Here is an 18,845-nt window from a genome sequence, read left to right as displayed (position 1 = left end):
ACTCAAGACCTGAGGCTTTTCCTAACTCTCGTGAACCCAGTGCTTTTCACAGCTTTTTGCCTGCCTCAAACAAAGCACTGGCCATTCCAACAAAGCTTCCGTCAGCCTGGAATGTCTTTTCCCTCAGCTGGGCACTAGGTACGGGTTCTTCATAATCAATAAAGGGCTGCAATAATTCAGATTGTGTTCCCTAATTATTAGATCAATTATATCCAATTTGCCTGATGAAAGCGTATGTTGTAAGAGAAATGACTATATTCAGGCAAAGGCAGAAGGCTGGCACTTCAATATTTTTAACTTTCTTAACATTTTAAGCCTCCGCCCAGACATCTTACTAATAAATTTTTACTGTTGTCTTTTGATACACCTGTAAATCTAGAAAAATCATATGACCTTACACAGAAAATGAAACACCCATTTATAACAGGAACGTAAAAGTTTAAATCACTTTGGTCTATTTCTACTAGAATTTAAAGTAGCTTGTTCAGAACATGCTTACCAAGCCATATAGGTTGATGTTTCTGGAAATCTTTATTATACACATAACCATCCCCGGGGAGAAGAAGCCGTTGACAACAAGCTTTAATTCACTTTTTAGGCATTGTTTATTTCCATAAGCAGTAGAAACCTCTCTCTCTTTTCTCTTTACTCTTCCCAACTTACTTTGCCTTAACATCTTGATTTTGGGGATTCATCCATTTTCTGCTGTGTCTGAGCACTGAGGTCAACAGATGCATGCTCAGGACTCTCATTAGACCAGAATCCCCACTAAACTGCAGGCTTTCTTTACTATTCCCAGTCTTTATTAAACCAAAAATGTTTTAACTGAAGGTTAAGCAACAGAGATGATATGGATTAATTCTTTCTGTAGTGTATTATTAATAATTTTACAAAGTAACTTATAAAAATAACAAAAAATTATGACACCTGATTAAACTATTTGAAAGGAGAGTGTTTGAATCCTTTAGAAAATAAAATGACATATTGTTTAAAACAATAATCTCTAGTTAGTTAAAAATTCAGTGCCAATTCAATGCAATGAAGATTTCCTGAACACCTCTTCGGTAGCTGCAGGGAGGATGCAAAAAATAAGAAGTGTGAAATAGCGTCTGCCTGCAAGGGTGTGCTGGAGCAACATGAAATTCATAGACAACATTGCAAGGGAAAGTGTCAGCTGCCATTTTAATGCCATGTGTTAGGACTCAACAGGGATGATCTCATTTAATCTTCACAATACAGTGATGGAAGCACTAGTTTTAGTCCCATTTTACAGACAGGACATGGAAACCTATCTGTAAAGATCACAGAGCTGGTGCCTAGTGGAGCTGTCCCTTTGCTGCTGTGGGAGAGGAGGCAGAGGCGGGTCACTGGTGGGCTCTGTTAGAGGCAGTCTGTTCAACTGCCATGTGGGTAGCATTCTCTGCAGCGAAGAATATGGAGGAGAAGGCACAGAAGTCATTGATTAGGCCGTAATTTCTCCACATCTATATATATACCAAATCTAATAAGCAGTGTTTATTCATTTCCTTATTAGGAATCAATTTTACATGATGCTTATTGGCTGAGTTAAGTTATTGAAGAAGCTAGGATTTGAAATTCATAGCTTTTGTTCTTCACTCGTACTGAAGCTAGTCTCCTCAGAGCCTGTGCATTTTGTTGGTTTTAAGAATGAGAGGTTCGCAGTGAAGGATGAAGGAAATAGATTTCATTCACGTACAGTGAGATTTCCTGCAATCCCTTATGGTCCTTGACTATCTTTTTAGGAGGCAGGAATTTAACAGGTAAGGTTAAAGGGCACAGATGAGAGGGAGTAAATTCCATACTTCTGATTACTTTGAAACACTGAGGTCATGTGGGTTTAAATAGGGCTTAATCCAACTTACCTTAATTTTTCTTTATTTTTCTTTTTAAATTTTTTTTTTTTAGGCTCGAGCTATGCTGCCCAGGCTGGTCTTGAACTCCTGGCCTCAAGTGATCCTCCCACCTCGACTTCCTAAAGTGCCGATGTTGCAGGTGAGAGCCACCATACCTGGCCTTATCTTGTTTTGATTACTATTATGATTACCCTTTGTAAGTAAATCTTTATGATCTGTACCTTTGACTGGCAGAACTGTATACTAGTAGTGCTGGAACAAAAGAGCAAAACTGTGGAATAACTAAATCTTGAGTTGGCGTTTTCAGTTTGTCTAAGACATTCTGATGCTTCGATTTGATTCAACTAAAATATGCTATCTGGTGGCTGCACTTTGGAATTAGCAGGAAGACTTTAGAAAATGCAGATGCCCAGGCTCCACCCCGGGGGCTCCACCCCTCCCTCCACCCCCAGTTATTCTGCTTTAATTGGTCTCCTCAGGTGATTCTAATAAGCAGGAGAAGTTCTGGTGTCAAAAACAGAGTCCTGCCTTTAAGGAGCTTATAACTGTAGTGCCCTTTCTTTGAAAAGTATCCAGTCTCATTTTCTGAAAACAGAAATGGTTTTTTTTAATGTAAATTATTTCTGCTCATATAAATTGCCCACTGGATATCTGGAAGAGTGTTTCTGCAATTGATTTTAGGGCAGTTAGGTATTAAAAATCTTGTGGAAATAAACGAAACCAAGTTACAGAAACATTTTAAAGTCACTTTTCTGTAATGCAGGTGTGCACAAACTAGCGATGCCTACTGACAATGTCCAAAGGACTTCCTTTTTCATTGGCCTTACCCTGAAGGGGTGTCTTCCAGCACGTGCTCCCTCTGCTTTGAAGCAATGATCCCACAAATTCTTCAGTGTGGCCATCTCTGCCTGTAGCATGCATTTAGCCCCTGCAGGGCCTGTGAGTGCCCTGGAAACAGGCCTCCCTGCACCTGGGCACATGCAGCACAGCTCCAGAGTGCAGGCTTTGTGCCAGCAGGAGGCTGGCCCTGGTCCCACTCACCTGGGGATCCCACATCCTGTGCTGTGAGCAGGTCAGCATATTGGGCCCTTGTGCTTGGTGTGGTCCATTTGGACTGGGTCACCTCAGATAAGTTGGGAGGACTCTTCTGGAATCCCCTTGGCTGCATCTTTCCAAGAAAGCAGGGCCCAAAGAGGTGTGTGTGCAGGGTTTGGAGAGTGGCAGTGGCGCGGCTGCTGTGTCTGCAGTGCAGCAGACCTGCTGCTCACCATGCTCCTGTGTCAGCAGCGGGCCTCCCAGTGCCTCCTCCCTGACAGGCTCCTCTGCAGCTTTTCCCGCTGCTTAGCTAGGTGCATGCTTGGGGGAAAGGAGGCCAGTGTCCCCCTCAGATCCCACTGCTCAGCTAGGTGCGTGCTTGGGGGAAAGGAGGCCAACATCCCCTTCAGATCACGTATCCCATGTGGTCAGGGGCCAGGAGGCATGAAAGACTACGAAGGCCCCAGTCCACTGTTGCAGGTTCTCCCGTCCCTGCGGCCCCACCTTGTCCTTGCTCTCCCACCTCTGGCCATCTTTCCCGTGACCTCAGGCGCATGAGGAACCACAGTTTCGTACGTAGCATAAGCGGTGCTCACAACTGCGTAAGGTCGCAGCCCTAGAATAAATCCGTCATCGTACATATGTCCCAGTGCATCTGACTCTGATGGACGGGCCCCTGCTCGCCTCCCCAGCACAACGTCCACAGGAAAGATGCACTGCCTGTTCATCTCTTCACTTTTCCTGTTGCCGCTCGTGCAGAAAACCAGCGTGGCACCCATCATAATGGGTTCTAATTTGCTGCGACTAAGGCCAGAAACTGTGAGTTGTTATTGCTGTTTGGCTGCTTTTGCTTGTTGGTTGGTTGTTTTTTGTTTTGTTTTGTTTTCAGGGAAGGGATCTTTTTTTAATCCCTGTTACATAGAAGGTGACAACTAATAAGTGTTTGTCAAATGAATAAGCGTTTACTGTTTACCTTGTCACACTCAGTTTCGCTGAGATGGGTCTAATGCTGTGATGTTACACATTCAAACCACACTCCATTCTTAGGGGTTTGCCTGCATTCCTCTGAGGGGTTTGGAGTACGGTGTGGGGGAGGTACTAAGCTGCTTGCTTTTTAAAGAGGGACCTTCCCATTTGACTTCTTGAAAGAGAATCTTTGCCACTTGCATGTCCCTTATTCTAGCTCCTGGGTCATACTTGGCCTTCAGTCAAGTTTTTCTTAGTGAGTTCATATCTTTGCTTGTCGCAAAAGTCACAGCAGAGAAGAGCAGGCAAGTCCTTGTGACGGTCCCGGGCTCCACAGCACTTTGGGGCAATCGGCCATTTTTAAACAGCTCTCAACTGTTTATCAGCTCTGTTGGTCAAACTGCCGTTCTTCCCTGGTCTCAAGCATGGCTTCTTTTTCCACTCCCCAAATAAATAAGGTAAAGAAACTTAAACAAATACTCTGGAAGGTTCGTCTCCTGCATCTGCCTGATGGCTTCGCTTACAAGCACGCACACAGACCCAGGCCAACTTGCACAGCCAATTTAGACCATTTTCTTTCCTTTCTGCAGGGCTACACCTCAGCTCACTTATGTCTGTTCTGTTTTAAAAGATGTTTAGGACGTGGGCACTTGAATGGAGCTCTTTGAAGTAGAAGCACCATATAAATCTAAGAAAAGAAATGTAAAAGGCAACTCCAGTCATCTGCAACTCTCCTCCCTCACTACTGAAAGAAACCCAATCTGGCAGTCATTTTTCCTCTTTGGTTGTTTTCCAGCCATGGCTTCCTCCCTTTCATCTAACACTAAATTCCATTTAGATCAGTTGGTGTAAATGCACATCGAAAATATAGCAATGCTTCTTTTAATGAAACCACCGCATTCTAATGAGTCATGACTTTTTTGAAGTCATATTACAGAAGTAAAAATAACATAGAAAGCAGAGAGACACAGTCAAACCTATCAATTAAGGGATGGAGCCAAGGACAGAGACTTGAAAACTCATGAGGAACCCACTAACAGAGGGCCAGCCTGCTGTCAGGTCCAGATGTGTGCAGGGAGGGCACCTGTGGCTGGAAGCTCTAACCTGTGCTCAGGTATGGAGTGGGCTCACAGAGAGGCCATCACTGGAACTGTCCTGCGCTGGAGCTGTGCTTAGACATGAGCACACTGTTGAAACTGGAGAAAAGCCAATGAGAAGCTCATCAATTCTGCCACCCTCAGCAAGCCCTGGACATCGCCTTCCTGGCGCCCTGGACATAGCCTTCCTCCTGCTCATCTGACCTGGGGTGAGGTTGTGCAGAGCTGGTTCATTTTACAACTCCCCTCAAAGTCACTTTCAAATATTCACTAAAGGACTGGTGTCCTTCTGAGTCCTCCAGAGAGACAAATAACATTTAAGTACTTTCTAAGCATCAAACACATTATCTCATTGCATTGTCTCAACAATCACATAATTTCAGTGTGAGCCACGGTGTTCTATGTAGGGGGATAGATGCAAGATGTTTAGGGCACACAGCTAATGAGAGCTGAGACCTGAACCCATGTCTGCTGGTCCTGAAATGCAAGACCATTAGCTTCCCTCAAAAGAAATCCAAACTTACTGCAGGAATTCGTTTCCCAACAAATATTTATCTACTTATTTACAGATTCCTAGCATTTCTTTTACCGATAGCAGAAAAAGAAATTTGTTTCATTCCACAGAAATAAAAATAAAAAATTAAAATACACATTAAGTTAAGGCAGTAAATGAAAGTAAAATTGAATTCAGCAAAAAGTGTCAGCACCCCTAGAGACAAATACCTACTACGGGTTGTTTGCTGATTCCTACTGAGGGTGGACATCTGTGGGGAAGGAAGGAGGCTGAGATGAAGAGGGGGAAAAAAGGCAAAGGAAACAGATGCTGAAACACAGACTTCCTCTGTGGGCTCTGGCCAAGAGAGGCTGCACTTGGAGTCACCCACTGTCCTGCTAATTGCTGCGAAGAGTTGTGCTTGCATATGAGCTCTCATCTTCAGTCTGAGAGACTCTTTCCCATAAGACTTATCAGTGAAGCTGGATACTGAGTTTGCTTTCTGCATTTTCCTTTTGCTCTTATGGTGTATACCATCGACTGCTGTAAAGTAATTACCCTTTCTAAATAGTGGAATATGCTTTAAAGCTGGATCTGAGAAATCCAGCTTTAGTCCTAAGGTTCCGATTGCCTAAGTAGACAGAGTGCCAATGTAGACCTAAGATTCAGGAAACTGACATGTTTTTATGTGAGGGAATCTGAGCAGTTTTCCATGTTGGATTTCAATATAACTACACAGCAGGATGGCTGGCTTATGGTCCATCCCAACGCTTTCCGAAGGAGGAGTCAGGTACATACATTGGATTGGTGTCATCAGACACAAGATAGCATTTGAACACAGATGTGTGTCTGTGACTCGGGTTTATCTGCCATCTTCCATGCACTTGTTTCTGAGCTTGAAGTAGGGTAGGATCCTTCTAATAAAATTCAAGAAAGTTATTACATTAAAATACTTTTAAGTGCAAGAATGTGTAAGAATGTAATAATTTACCTGAGGGGAAGAATTTTTTGACACCATGTATTAATCTCTTCTCATGCTGCTAATAAAGACATACCCGAGACTGGGTAATTTATAAGGAAAAAAGGTTTAATGGATTCACAGCTCCACATGGCTGAGGAGGCTTCACAATCATGGCAGAAGGTGAAGGAGAAGCAAAGACATGTCTTATGTGGCGGCAGGCAAGAGAGCGTGTGCAGGGGAACTGCTCTTTATAAAACCATCGGATCTCATAAGACTTATTCACTATAACGAGAACAACATGGGAAAGACCCACCCCCCATGATTCAATTACCTCCCGCCAAGTCCCTCCCATGACATGTGGGCATGATGGGAGCTACAATTCAAGATGAGATTTAGGTGGGGACACAGCCTAATCATATCACACCATGTTACAAATGAGGCAGAGGCATTCTCCCAACTCCCACATGGAACACTGCATGGCTCCAACCCATTGAGAGTCAGGGAACCAGTGTTTCTTAGCCACTTAGATCCAAGGGGCAAGGGATGAGCCTTCCCCACAGCTCCTGTGGTGACAGCCCAACCACAGGCAGTGGGGCTCAGTGATGCAGAGCTGAGGAGGGCAGGGCTGAGTCCTAGGGGAAATTATGATGCCCAGAGGAAGACAGGTTCACGGTGGCTATTGAGAGCACTGCAAGACACCTCCACAGATTTCAAAGCTGCAGAACTCTTGGAAATTGATGAATCTTGAAAAGAGTTATTATTTATTATTATTATTTTTAAAATTTTTGTGCATACATAGTATGTGTATATATTTATAGGGTACATGAGATTTTTTTGTTGTTGTTTGTTTTTCTTTTTCTTTTCTTTTTTTTTAAGACAAAATGTCCCTTTGTCACCCAGGCTGGAATGCCATGTCGGCTCACTGCAACCTCCGCCTCTGGGGTTCAAGCGATTCTCCTGCCTCAGCCTCCCGAGTAGCTGAGATTACAGGCACTGGCCACCACACCTGGTTAATTTATGTATTTTTAGTAGAGATGGGGTTTCACCATGTTGGCCAGGCTGGTCTTGAACTCCTGACCTCAAGTAATCCACCTGCCTCAGCCTCCCAAAGTGCTGGGATTACAGGTGTGAGCCATTGTGCCCGGCCAGTACATGAGATGTTTTGATACAGGCATGCAATGTGAAATAAGTGCATCATGGATAATGGGGTATCTGTCCCCTCCAGCCAGCATTTATCCTCTGAGTTACAAACAATCCAATTACACTCTTTATTTTAAAATGTAGAAAACATTTGTTCTTGAGGACAGCCTGGGATCCTCCCATAGATGAATTATGAGAAACCTTGAGGGGTTCTTTCCTCTTACTCCTACTAAGTGCCCATATTTTACTCTAGGATGACATGGCTTAGGAAGAATCGATCAGCTTAGAAACATCCCAGGAGGTGTGTGCCTCTGGAAGTAGGTAATCTTCTGGGATGGGCCCTTTCCAGCTTGTCTTGGGGTTTCCACTGACCCTCATAGAAGTGAATACAGGGACAATTAAGGCCAGTTTGAAATTGTGCTCATTGCCAGCACACTTTTATTGGTGAGGATGGGTCCTTTCACTCAGAAAACAGCAGCCAGTGAGCAGTGAAGCCCTGCCTTCAGATGCTTCTGGTACCCACGTAAAGGCAGCTTCACTTAGGAGTGGGAGTAAATGCTACCTTTAACTTGGCTGTTGGGGTTATATTGAAGAGTTTGATGTTGGTCAACCTGTTTCCTGATGGATGTGTGCTCAGGGGCCTTTGCCATATCTTGAGAGAAACAACACTTAGGGCATTGACAAATACATTGAGCCACTGACTGATTGTGGGGCTCAAAGACGTGCTTCACTGTGGCCCACCCAACTGGAGAACATGAAGTTCTTGAAGGTACATTTGCAGAAGCAAAGCAAATCAAATATTCATATATTTTGATTTCACAAGTAAAATTATTACATTGCTGAAGCCTTTACCAGTAGCTTTGCAGAGTTGATCCAAAGCTATTGTGCCATCCTTTGTTCCTTCAGAGAACGAAGTGCAGAGCTGTGGCTGGAAACTGCTTTGTGTATGAGCTATAGCTCCTTCATCCATAACCATCAGGAAACCATGCTCAAGTCTCATCAGAGTGGGCCGATTTGTCACACTTGAGATCAGAGTCCCAGACGGTCATATCATCAGAAGAGGAAATTGTCAACACATTTTTCCAAAGTATTTTACAAGGAAGTTTGAAATTGCCTGGAAGGAGCCATTACACTTGAAGCTAAAAATGGACTTTTATTCAAAGGAAAAATATATGAGGAGCTTCAGATCTAATTAAACAAAGGACCCTTGATCCAATTGTACATATGCAGTGTCTACAGTTCTGGTACTGAAGACTAACACTTTGCAGGCCCATGTAAATAATTTTAAATGCTTCCACTAGCATCTCACATCAATCAAGCCTCTGCCAGTATCTTGTAAAACTCTCCCCGGGGCTGTGCTCAAGCCACACTGACATTTTCTTGGTTGTGAGCACCACCCAGGTGTTCTCATTTCTGACCTTGGCTACAGGCACTTTCTTCTTGGAAAATCTTTCCTTCTCTCTGGCCTTGCTAACTCCTCTTTATGTTTTGGGTCTCTAGATAAATATCTTTTCCTCCAGAAAGCCTTCCTGGACCCTCAAGGTGTGGTGGAGTTGCCCCTAAAACACCTTTCTCATAAGAGCATTTATTGTACTGAGCTGTCACTGCCTGTCACTGCTTGACTTCCCTGTAGGCTATAGGGGCCTGGATGTAGGGGGCTATAATATTCCCAGTTACACTGCAGTCAAGCGGTAGACATGTATCACAGGTGGACCACACGCTCATCAAATAGGTTTCCCATTTAGAGAACATAGGAGGAATACATTTTCTCGCTGCATTTGTAGTTAGGTTGGGACTAGGTTATCAGCTTTAGTCAATGGAGTGTGGGTAGAAGTTACAGACACTACTTCTAGCTTGGCCAAAGAATCCTCTGCTCCACTCTCCTCCTCTGTCCAGCTTTCCACTGTGATCACGGAGGCCAGGTAGGTGAGGCGGCAGCACCACAAGTGGAGAGGATGGAAGGAGATTCCAGTGGGAGCTGCCTGAGTCATGCTGGACTGTGACATAAGCAAAAAACAAACCTCCACTTTATTTAAACCTGTGAAGATTCGTAAGGGCTTAGTTTTGACAGCAGAGTCTTGCTCATCCCAACCCATACAGGACTCAGTGAAATCTGTTCAATGAAAGAATGAGTGGCTGCTCAGCACCACTGCTCTCAGTGGTCTGCTGGACCCTCCCTGAGTGTGATGCACTTCTGTCCATGCGCCTGGGGTACTTCCTTCAAGCAAGGGGCAGGTGAATGCAGGGAAGTCACCAAGGGACACCTAGAAGGTATGGATGGAGAAGTATGGACAAGCCATCCTGCTGTGTCATGGCTTGTGTGCTGAAGGACATTGTACACACTTCCTGTCTGCTAATTATTCATCTATGCCTCCTGACATGGTTTGGCTCTGTGTCCCCCCACATTTCATGTTGAATTGTAATCCCCAATGTTGAGGAGGGACCTAGTGGGAGGTGATCAGATCATGGGAATGGATTTCTTTCTTGCTGTTCTGGTTATAGCAGGTGAGTTCTCATGAGATCTGGTTGTTTAAAAGAGTGTGGCACCTCCACTTTTGCTCTCTTTCTCTCTCCTGCCACCATGTGAAGAAGGTGACTTATTTCTCTTCACCCTTCTGCCATGATTGTAAGTTTCCTAAGGCCTCCCAGCCGTGTTTCCTGTACAGCCTGCTGAGCTGTGAGTCAATTAAACCTCTTTTCCTAATAAATTACCCAGTCTCAGGTAGTTCTTTATAGTAGTATGGGAATGAAAAAATACACCTCCTTCTATTGGAGTTAAGGAGCCAATAGAAGGAAGTTCTTTGTTTCCGTAACTGAGGCCATGGGGTCTGGGCTATGCAAAATCTAGAAACCACACATGTACCAGAAATAGTGCTAGTTGGAGAGTCTCTCTGACTGGGTTTAAAGAAGTATGCTGCCTACAGAACTGTGTGACCCTGTGCAAGTGACATAACTGCATGATGCTTGTGAAGGAAGGAAAAGTTGTTGAATAAAGGCGTGTATAAATCTGCACAGTGGGGGGTAGTGGTATCTTCCTTGCAGGACTGATGTGAACATTAAATCAGTAAATACTTGTAGAGGTTATTGGCATGCAGTGTGTATGGTCAATAAATACTTGATGTTTGTGGGCACAAAGTATCGATATTAATGCTTTTGTTTTTGGCATCCCTTGGTGCTGATTTAGGGTAGAACTCACAGATTTGACTCTTTGAAAGGTAATCTATGACTTGGTCATTCTCTGTCCATTTGCTGATAACCGTAACCAATAGCCAATGCAGGTTAACTAAAGGATGCTTCTAAACTGTTCTGAGAAACTTCGAGCACTTTGGCTTATTGTCTGAGACTAGAATAATATTAATTCAGTATAAGTATAAAAGATCAATGCTATCAAGGTGCTCCTATAAATTGTATGGTTAAAGCCTTGCTCACCCAATTTCTATATGTATGACTACACTTTCATTGGCCAACCTACATTTAATAATGTCATTCTTATTTCTTTGTCAGTATCATAAACTGATTGATCAAGTCACTGATACTCAGAAAAGTAGCTTCTGTTTCTACCACGTCCAGAGTTCTCATTAAAACATTCTCATAAAAACAAAACATATAATTAATAAATCAATAAAAAAAGACATGATGTAGAATCCTCATTGTTTTATGTACTACTTATGCAAACTCTTATTTTTGAATCTATTTTGCTGATAGAGTGCAATATTTTTGAGAGATAAAACATATCGTATATTGTTTTACCAAGGAGAAGGTTTTTTTCTCCCTTCCACTACTGGTTGGAAGAACCTATGCTGAAGTACCTGATTTGGAGTCAGAGAAAGGAAAACGAGGATTGCTGGCTTCTAGATCTCAGCACAGGCTCACAGACAGTGCCTCCTGTGCTCAGGTGGTTTCTGATGAAATGTCATGCAGTGGTTAGAATGCAAGATATGGGATTAAACAGCCTGAGTCTAAGTCATTTTCCCATCACTTTCCTGCTATGTGAGCTTGGGCAAGTTATACCTGTTCTGTTCCTTTTCTCATTAACTATGAAAAGGGAATAAAAAGAACACCTACCTTATACGATTCTTAAGAGGGTTTAACAAAATAATAAATTTCAAGTGTTTAGAACAGTGCTAGGCACAGTATAAGGGCTGAATGAACATCAATTATTAATAACTATTTTTCTCTTTCATAAACATTATAATAACAAGTCACTTTTGCACTGCTCACAATTTCCAATAAAAGAGCACTTGGATAATCTAATGTAGTTCTACATTTTATTTTGAACTATTTTAGCAATATTCATAAAATTTCCATCGCAATATGTACTATAAGGCAAGACAGTCAAATGACAATTAGATTTTAACAGCTAGTGGATTATAAAGTTTACTATTATCCATCTTTTTCTTCAAATAAACATTTGAATTATTGCTCTATAATTAAACCTGAGTGAAATGTTCCATTGATAATGACAGTTCTATTCTGCTTTTATGAAGCAATAACTTCTACCCTGACTTGATAAACTTTAAAATTCGGGGACTTCTTCCTTTCTGAAGGTGAACATTGCTTACCAGAACTATGCAATCTGGATAGTGTGATTCTATTGAAGCCCTTTAGAACTGTGCTTAAGGAAAATGTCTAACATTTACATGATAATGCTAAAGCCTATGTGGTTGGGTGTGGAGAAGAGATGGGATTTGAATTAAAGAACGGGTAGATTGCCAGTGAAATCCAATTAAAAAAAAACTAAGAATCTAAGCAGGGATTCATAGACTCTAAGAATACCACTAAATATGTAATTAATACGAAGGATGTTTACAATTCTTCTTGAACTACATGTAAATATATATCCATATTTATATTATATTGTGAAGAATCAGGGTAATAGAAAAAAGTCTATGAAAAAGAAAAGAAATGGGACAGCATTAGTTTTTGAAGTAAGCATGAGAATTTAGTTAGTTGGAACTTTCAGGGTTGCTTTGCAGGAAACCATAAACTTATTATTTACAGTGAAATAACCCCCTTTCCCCAGAGGCATACAGTATGGGTTTCACAGTGTGTCCTCATGCCCCAAGTAATTAGATGTCAAAATTAGGTGTCCATTCCTCTCCTACCCCCTTAATTGCAAGAATATCCCTCAGGATTTGGAAACTCCTTTGGTTAAATTACTCTTGAGTGTTAGAAGGCCAAGAGGATGTGAAAACATCATAGATTCTTTGCTCATCTTTAATTCCATAATAAAGCTTGGTCCACTTGCTGTCAAGGCCTTTCTGTCAAAACTCACCTGGTTTGAAGTAAAAATACTACTCTTTAATTTGATATACTTGATAACTCTGCTTTCACTAGGGTTCCCAGTTCACAAAAGAACTCTGCCATACCACTACCTAATGGCCTAGAGCATAATCTATCTCAGTACAGAGTGTGGAGATGGTACCCTTTGGCATAATTCTTATACCCCTCATCTGGAGATGTGACATGTCTACCATTGTAGCCAGAAAACTACTGCTGGCTGCCAGACCATCCATGAGAAGTCTAGTTCTATGGGTAAATGAATCCAACAAACACAAATATGCTCTTTGAGGTAGACAATGAAATTGCAATTCAATAAATAAAATTCCTCATAAGAAAGAAGTAATTATATTATGTGTATTGTGTGTGTATATACAGGGATGAAATTCTAAACATTTGACAGTTGGTGTGGTAGAAGTGCCAATCAGAGGCATTGCTGGCTTGTAAACCACTGCTCTGGTCCCACTGGGGTTCGATAACCAAACATCCCCCATAAAGATACATGATTAAGATACTAATAGCTCATGCAAAAGTGCTTTGGAGTACAAAAGAGGAAACAAATTTAATTATGACTTGCATGAAACATTTGATGTAAACTTCATTTAATTCAATAAATAAAAATCTCTCAGAATCAAATTGTTTAAAAAATATAAACCCATGGCCTATTTCAAAAAATAATAGATACTCTTTAGGTAAGCTTAACCAACAGAGAATTTTGGAAATGTGACTTTTATGTTTTAACCCTTATGTCATGGAGTACGGCAGCAGACCACTTGAGATTGGTTAGCATTTATTGAACTGATGCAGCCACGAAAAAAGGTATTTAGAATACAGTCTTTGATAACATAGTTTTTAAATGGGAAACAATCTGTAGAGCTGGGTTTCTTTTGAAAGGTATTTAGAATACAGTCTTTGATAACATAGTTTTTAAATGGGAAACAATCTGTAGAGCTGGGTTTCTTTTGAATCATTCTAGTTTCCTTCTAACATTTAAGCTGAGCCTAATATGATTCTGTGCTCTCAGCTACAATTAATCAGGAGATGATTTATTAGGTTTTTACAATGTTTGCGGGTTGCCTTGACATTTAGTCAACGCTGCTTCATATACCTGCATGCCTGCCAGTGGGGGAAGCTGCAGATATTGGGCCTTTGAGGAGGTTTTGTAGGAGGTCTACCCACAAAAAGCATAATTATTTATCTTGATTTTCCTTCAAGGAAAATTCATTCTGTCTCTGGTACTTTAAGACTCTAGTAGCAAATCTTAATGTTGTGCTTTGGGTGTGAAGTGTTTGCTGCAGTAAGAGGAAACCTGAGTTGTGAGACCAGCCAGAAAGTGGTGAGATGCTTTAGACCCCATCTGCTGAAGACGTTCTTTGGAGTGTCCTGTGGAACTTTCTCTCTTCCTGCAAAAAAAGGCAAATAACCAAAGAAGAATGATGAGTGATTTTCATGCAAAGAACAATACATCAAGAATATCTAAACTAATTTAACAATTACAAGGAATATTCTTGGCCATATCAATTTAAGATATGCTTGCAAGTGGGAAATGATTTTCAATTTATATATGTCATTCTGATATTTCTTCAGTGGCTAGGACAAAAAAAGAAGATATGTTTTGGATTTCTGTTAAATTGACTCATAATAATTTTTTTAAATGGCCTCTTGTGTTTGAATAGTTGGCAAGGGTCATATAAAGGTCAGGAATTTAACTCAAAAAGTGTCCTAGGCTTCTCTATGAAAAGTAAATAAGTAATGAATGAAAGAATAAATAAATAAAATTTAGAACTCAGTACAGTGCAAAATATTATCTAATGATTGATTAATTATGAGGAGAAATGGCCACTTATGATGAAACCATTTTATGGTAGAAATGATGACTGAAACAAATGATCTGCTGTAGAATGGAAATAGCCTCCATGTTTGGAACTTTTACCAGGGTTTGGCATGATGAGATGTCCTTTATTGGCGTCAATCTGTCTTCTTCGTGACGGTATCACCAGAAAGGAAAAAGGGAACCCTTCTGATTTCTGAACAATCAATAATTGAAGGTGTGATTTTTGAAATCTCATGCTCTGCTGGGATCACCGCTGTGTATCATTTGTCAGGGCTGTCATAACCAAATACCATAGACTAGGTGGCCTATACAACAGAAATTTACTCTCTCTCAGTTTAAGAGGCTGGAAGTCTGAGGTCAAGGCGTCAGTAGGGTTGGTTTCTCTTGAAGTGGGCCCATTTTAACTTATATCTTTGAAGGCCCTATCTCCGAATACAATTGTGTTCTGAGGTAGCAGGAATTAGGATGTCAACATAAGAATTTTGAGAGAGACACAGTTCAGCCCAAAACACATAACACATTGCAAAATAGCAAACCACCAAAAAGTAAGACCCTATGGTAGAACTCCAGTGTAGTGGTCTATTTTTCATTCCCTGCTCGTACTTATCACAGTACTAAAAATGGATTCAACGTTTGTGTCCAAAACCTCAGTTCAATATTTTAAAAATGTATGACTTTTGTTGTTCTTTTGAAATGAGAGGATGAGAGGCAGAATAGTTTCTGTATGTAAGAGAAGAAGAGGATGATGTCAGTGCTGGAGATAGCATGTGCATGTTAGTTTCTTTGTTTATTTGTTCACTTATTTATCAAACTCTGACTGCCTGCTCTGAACTACCCCCTTTACTAAAGGCAGAGACACAGTTTAAGACCCCCTTTCTTTCCTCACAGGGCTCACAGACCAAGGTGGATGGAGAAGTGAACATGTAAAGAATGATAAAGAAAATGTGGTACATATACACCATGAAATACTATGCAGCCATAAAAAAGAACAAGATCATGTACTTTGCGGGAACATGAATGGAGCTAGAAGCTATTATCCTTAACAAACTAATGCAGGAACAGAAAACCAAATACTGCATGTTCTTACCTATAAGTGGGAGCTCAATGATGAAAACACATGGACACAAAGAGGGGAACAACACACACTGGGGCCTATCCTCTCTGACACAAATAAACTGCCTCCCATCCTCTTGTTAGAAAATAAACAACAGAAGTCATACTTTTGAAAATATTGAAGTGAGGCTTTGGACACAAACCGTCGAGTTCATTTTTAGCAGTGTGGTAGGCATAAGCAAGAAATTAAGAAATTAGGAAAGTAATGAATGGGTTCTAGGCTTAACGTCTGGGTGACCAAATAATCTGTGCAACAAACCCCTAGAACACAAGTTTACCTGAACTTACGAGTGAAAAAAGAATGAAAAATGTTAACTCAGTTAACAAACCTCTGATAACCACCCACTTGGTATCACATCTTCTGGGTGCCTGGGACGTATCCCTACATAAGAAGGACATGGGGCCACTTGTATTCTCGCTGAGGGAGACAGCTGGTGAATAATAAAGGCCATAAATACATATGCTATAGAGTGTCAGAAGGTGTTGGGTCAATGGAGATAGGAAATTGAGTCAGGAAAGGGGCTGAGGAGTGTTACAGCACGTTGACAGCAGGATGGTCATAGACGTCTCTGTGAGGTGCTAACTGATGCAGAGAAACTTGAAGGAGGAAAGGGAGGTGAGCACATGAGTATCTAGTTGGGGATAGAGAAAGGAGGGGCCTTCCAGGCAGCAGGAAGAACCAGCCCAGACGCCCCAGCAGGAGTGTCCTTGATGTGTCCTAGGACCCAAGGATCCTGATGTGGAGGGAGCTCGGGGAGAGAGGGCAGAGGGACGGAAGATGGCCTAGAAAGTGATGGGAGTTCATAGCAAGCAGGGCTTTTCTTTTTCTTTTCTTTTTTTTTTTTTTTTGTCATTGTGAAGATTTTGGATTTTTTGTTTTTTTTTTTCCTGAATGAAATGGGAAGCCATTGGAAGGTTTTGAACGGAGTAGAGCTGTGGAGTGAAATAGGTATTAAGAGGGTCCCTTTAACCACCTGTTGTGCTGAATCTAGACTGGGGATGGGGACGAACATGCAAGCAGGGAAGGCAGTGAGAAGGCAACAGCAGCAAGCCTGGAGAGAGGGCTGGAGATGCACCCAGGGTGTTGGAAGGGTAGACGGTGAGATGGGATTGGATCCTTGGATACACGTTGAAACAGAGTCAACCTGATTTGTTTGCGGATTTAAAGAAGGGCAAGAGAAAGACAGGAGCCAAAGATTATGCACGGGTTATTATTTTTTTCCCTGTGCAACTTAAATAATTGAATTTCTTTCAACTTAGGAAAGTCTGTGTGAGGAGCAGGTTCAGGCTGGACACCTTCAGCTTGCAAATCAATTAGATATTCCAATGGCCATGGAGGGTAGGCAATGGGCTAAATTAACCTAGAATTCAGGAGAAATGTCTGGGCTAGAGAGATTTGGAAGTCACTGGCCTTTAGATGGCATTTAAACCCATTGAGATGGGATTGGAAGGCCAAGAGGGTAGAGTAGATACCAGAGCAGTAAGGACAAGGCTCTGGTGAATTTCAGCATTAAGAATTCCAGGGGACACGGGTGAGCTGGCACAGGGCCCGGGGGAAGTCAACACAGTCAGTGGACTAGAAGGTGATAACAGCAGGTGACCAGAAGTGCTTATTTTCTCTCATGTCAGGTGGGCCATGGGCTAGGTACAGACTTGTGCCTCCATCCACAGCCAGGCTTCTCTAGGGGATAGAAAATTGCCATTAAATTACCAGGTAAAGAACTCACTGCTGAGGCTGCCAAGATCCAAATTGTCTGGGGGTTTGAATTGCTCACCATCATCTTGAATTTAGTTCCCAGGAGGCAAAGGAACTTGTGGAAAGTACACAGCTTTCAGAATAACCTGCCGCCCCAGCTGCCCACGGGGGGCCTTCACGTGCCACTGTGGCCCCAATGCAACCTGGACGTTTGAAGACATAGACAATTAAGTGAGGTCAGGATCAGAGTGAAAGCTTCACGTTGAAGGCCCTGTTTCACAAAATAATTCACCTATGGGGCTGTCACAGATGTCAAGGAGAGGGTTCCTTCCAGGGGAGGGAATGTATTAGGAAAACGCCTCACTGGAAATATTGTCAACATCCTGACAGGTGTGTGCAGGGGCCAAATCCAATAGATACGGAAGGAGAGATGCCTTGTTCTCGGAGACAAAGTCCTTTTCTTGTGATTGCCTAAAGAACAGCTCTAAGGTGGGGGCAGAAACATCCAAAGGTGTTTCTTGGGTTTTATGGCCCTTAGAAGAAAGGGCCTTCATGAGATACCCTCGCTTTGTGCTGGTCTCCCACAGAGAAGGCTCACCAATTTTCAGATTCTCAAATTCCCCATGAAAGAAGTTATTTTTGTCAGAGAGGGAATTGTAAGTGGGTCCTTGAAGTCAAATCCACCATTGTTGTTCTCCTTTGACCTGGCCCTGGCAGCGACGCTGCAGAAAGACGTGATTGAAGAAGGGGCAGGACATCTTAGCACAGGAGCCCGTTTATCTTAGAAGAAAGCAGTTTGGTAATGATTTTCAATTAGAAAAGTTTTATTGGAGAGACTTTATCCTCCTTCACCTAGTTAGAAACTTCATGGAGTGTGGGTGAAACCAAAAGTCAGGGGGAATAGGAATCCTGCTTTTCCACTGAACACAAAATCGCCTGCAATTTCTATGACTTTCTTATGTGTTCTAAGTAGGGTCAATTATTTTGGTAACCACTATTTAGCCCCAGGACTTGAATAGCAATTGTATTTGCTCATTGTTCCATTTAGAAAAAAAAAATGCATTGGCTGGAATTGTTGCTGTGTTTCAGAAGAAATAAGTGCTTCAGACGTGGGAATTGTTTGTGGCTGATTAAGAAATCGCTTAGATGCCTGAATTAATCTGTGTGGTGTCTGCTAGGTAGGCACGCTTTTATAAATCTTTATAAACCTCAGTCCTGAGTCTGCGGCCCCAGCCCACAGCCTGTATCGGGGTGGTGGCCTCCTCTGGCCTTCGCTCTCGGCCAGCTTATCCCGGGAGGAGGGACCATAAAACCAGGGGGATGGCAGGCTGTCCCTGCTCTGTGATCAGTGGTCAA

At 42.0% G+C, this 18,845-nt stretch overlaps 1 long non-coding RNA gene across 3 annotated transcripts in view; it reads left to right on the top strand.

The window, feature by feature from the left end:
* Nucleotides 1-16,636, top strand: part of LOC134760310 (uncharacterized) — a 130,343-nt gene extending 113,707 nt beyond the window's left edge. For all 3 annotated transcript variants that reach the window (XR_010137633.1, XR_010137632.1, XR_010137631.1), the window contains 3 exons: nucleotides 1,927-2,013; nucleotides 3,602-3,728; nucleotides 15,569-16,636. This is a non-coding gene — a long non-coding RNA (uncharacterized LOC134760310). The remainder of the gene's footprint in view (nucleotides 1-1,926; nucleotides 2,014-3,601; nucleotides 3,729-15,568) is intronic.
* Nucleotides 16,637-18,845: the final 2,209 nt, after the last annotated feature.

The sequence above is a fragment of the Pongo abelii genome, chromosome 17, assembly GCF_028885655.2.
Source record: "Pongo abelii isolate AG06213 chromosome 17, NHGRI_mPonAbe1-v2.0_pri, whole genome shotgun sequence".
NCBI lineage: Eukaryota > Metazoa > Chordata > Mammalia > Primates > Hominidae > Pongo > Pongo abelii.
The sequence above is the reverse complement of the archived record's forward strand: the minus strand, read 5'-3'. Positions and strand labels throughout refer to the sequence as shown.